Source organism: Priapulus caudatus, unplaced genomic scaffold (genome assembly GCF_000485595.1).
Source record: "Priapulus caudatus unplaced genomic scaffold, Priapulus_caudatus-5.0.1 Scaffold1309, whole genome shotgun sequence".
Classification (NCBI taxonomy): domain Eukaryota; kingdom Metazoa; phylum Priapulida; class Priapulimorpha; order Priapulimorphida; family Priapulidae; genus Priapulus; species Priapulus caudatus.
The window spans coordinates 99,404-102,215 of record NW_014578370.1 but is presented as its reverse complement, the minus strand read 5'-3'; the positions used below and the strand labels follow the sequence as shown (position 1 = coordinate 102,215).

Sequence of the window (2,812 nt, the reverse complement as noted above, 5' to 3'; positions counted from 1 at the left end):
GTTGGGTGTGTGTGTGGGTTGAAGCGTGTGTGGAGTGGGCTGGCGTGGGGTGGGGTGGGTGTATGAATGGGGTGGGTATTGGGTGGGGTGGTTGTGGTTGAGTGTGGGCGAGTGTGGGGGTGGGGTGGATTCAGGTGGTTGTGGGTGGAGATAGGTGAGCGTGGGCGGTGTGGGAGGATGCGGGTATGGTTGGGTGTAGGGTGGGTTGGCGGGTGTAGGAAGGGTGGAGCGTATGTGGGCGGTATGGGTGGGTTGGGATTGTTAGGGTGTGGGTGGGTTAGGGCGGATGTAGTGGGTGTAGACTGTAAAGTTACTCATACAGAGTAATCAGTGCATCTCAACTATGTCCACTCCACGGAAATAGAGTCTAGGAGGAAATACGTCCGTGGGAAGCCATGGCGACATCGGGGAGCGCGCAGGGATGCTGGGATGCAGGGATGCAGGAATGCAGGGATGCTGGGAGCAACGTGAGACGAGAGCACGCCCTGCTATCCCTGCATCCCGCTGACCACCCTACGTAAACACAGCCTCCCCCCCCACCCCACGCCTGCGCGTGCACATGCACGCACACACACACGCACGCACGCACGCACACGCGCACATGCACGGGGCTTAAGCGATGCTAACCCCCTGTAATGTGAAGCCCTTTTGGCTGTTTCCATTCTGTTTCATTTCTGTTTCCTTCCCCCTAGTAGAATATTTTCTCTAGTAAATCCATCATTTCTATTTCCTTCCCCTTAGTAGAATCTTTTCTCTAGTAAATCCATCATTTCTGTTTCCTTCCCCCTAGTAGAATCTTTTCTCTAGTAAATCCCTCATTTATTTTTCCTTTCCCTAGTAGAATCTCTTGCCCAGTTAAACTCTCCATCCCCTGTATTGCTTCCGCATTGCTTGTAAAAAGACATATAAGCTTGGCATGAAAAAAAGCAAACTTCGTACAAAACTCGTACGCTGATGGCAATACCTTTATCCAATAGCTTCTCATTCGAGTTTACAACGACAGAAAAAGCGCGGTTTTTCGCGCGCGAGCGAGATTTTCGCTCAATACTCTATACCTAATCTCTCTGCACATCGCATCATCCAATTCAACAACCAATGAGCAAACTATTTGCGCAAAGCAAAAGTTTTTATCTCTCGGGGAAGACAGACACGAGCTCGATTTCAAGGACGTTCAAGGTCGAATCAAATCGTAACAGACAATCTTGCAGGAGTTTCCACGAGTGTAGCCCATAGATATAAAAAACGTTAAATTAGCAGCGAAATTTTATTAAAAGCGTAATAGTAAATAGTTAATAGTAAGCGTAAGAGTAATAGAAAAAAATTCTAAACTTTAAATTCTTCACATTTTCATTCTTCAATCTAACGTTGGTAAAAAAAGATCCGAAAATCTCTCGAAAATCCGAAGGACGCTCCAGACACCCGCGATAATAATAATAATAATAATAATAATAATATTAGTAAAGGATACGAATGCCATTCACACCGGAATTACATGCTATAAATATTTAATAATAATAATAATAATAATAATAGTAAAGGATACGAATGCCATTCACTCCGGAGATCTTGAAGTCGTCGACGAGTTGTACGACATACTGCCTGTAGGGGTCGCCAGGGTCGCTGTCGCGCACCTGCACAAAACAATAGAACGTGCCGATAACTGGAACTACCTACCGTGGAAGCTACGCCCGCCGAGGTGTGGATTAGTTACTAGAATTCCTTGCGATACTATCTTTGCTCGTTATGCCAGGCTTAGCGTGGCTTCGTTTAACTGATTTTCATTAAATAGATATTAAAGTTATCGTAAATAAATTAGTAATTTAATACATTGTATATAGTTATAGTAGTACATATAATAAGTGTAACATTAAATTAACGTAATTAAATTATTTAAATTATTAATAAAAAAATTGAAACATTAAACTAAATAAGCGTAATAGTGAGTGTGATAGCATTGACAAAAACAATTCTAAGCATTAACTTCTCATTTTAAGTCTTCAATCTAACATAAAAAGACCGTTACAGAACATTCTAACAGTAAAAAAAGAACCAATGATAACCTCTGCCACCACCTTTATAGTGTACAATAGACGAAAATAATCTAAACTCTAGCTTCTTCATATTTTAAGTCTTCAATCTAACATTGGTAAACGAAAAGAACCAATGACGACAACTGTCACCAGCTTTCCCGTACCACATCCTCTCTCTCACATAAAACTAGGCAAACGAGCTGACAACCCTAGTGAGTAATTAACCCTATGGTACTGCATCCCCATAGACACCTTAACATCACGACATTAACGACGTCATAACGACGTCATAACGACGTCATAACGACGTCATAACCGCCATTAACGACGTCACAACCTGATTTAACGACCATTTCGCTTAGCGAACGTATCACGGCCGTTACACCGAGCGTAGGTAGTTAGGGTTTAGGTTTAGTAGGATGAGTTAGTTAATGAGCAAAGGTAGTCGTTAGGAATTTGAGGCAGCTGCTGCCGCTGCCGTTGTTGCTGCTGCCGTTGTTGCTGCTGCTGCTGCTGTAGCTGCTGTAGCTGCTGCTGCTGCTGCTGCTGCAGCTGCTGCTGCTGCTGCTGGTGGTGGTGGTGTTGCTGCTGCTGTGCTGCTGCTGCTGCTGCTGCTGCTGCTGCTGCTGTAGCTGCTGCTGCTGCTGCTGGTGGTGGTGGTGTTGCTGCTGCTGGTGGTGGTGGTGTTGCTGCTGTTGTTGTTGCTGCTCTCAAATCTGTAAGTAGATGGCAGCACCAGCACCACACAGCAAGCATAGTATGCCGAGATAGCAGCAGAAGCT

At 44.6% G+C, this 2,812-nt stretch overlaps 1 long non-coding RNA gene across 1 annotated transcript in view; it reads right to left on the bottom strand.

Annotated features, from left to right (window-relative positions):
• The window catches only part of LOC106816192, a 4,593-nt gene extending 2,962 nt beyond the window's left edge, over window positions 1-1,631 (bottom strand). Inside the window, exon 1 of the long non-coding RNA XR_001394848.1 lies at window positions 1,544-1,631. This is a non-coding gene — a long non-coding RNA (uncharacterized LOC106816192). The remainder of the gene's footprint in view (window positions 1-1,543) is intronic.
• Between the last annotated feature and the right edge of the window lie 1,181 nt (window positions 1,632-2,812).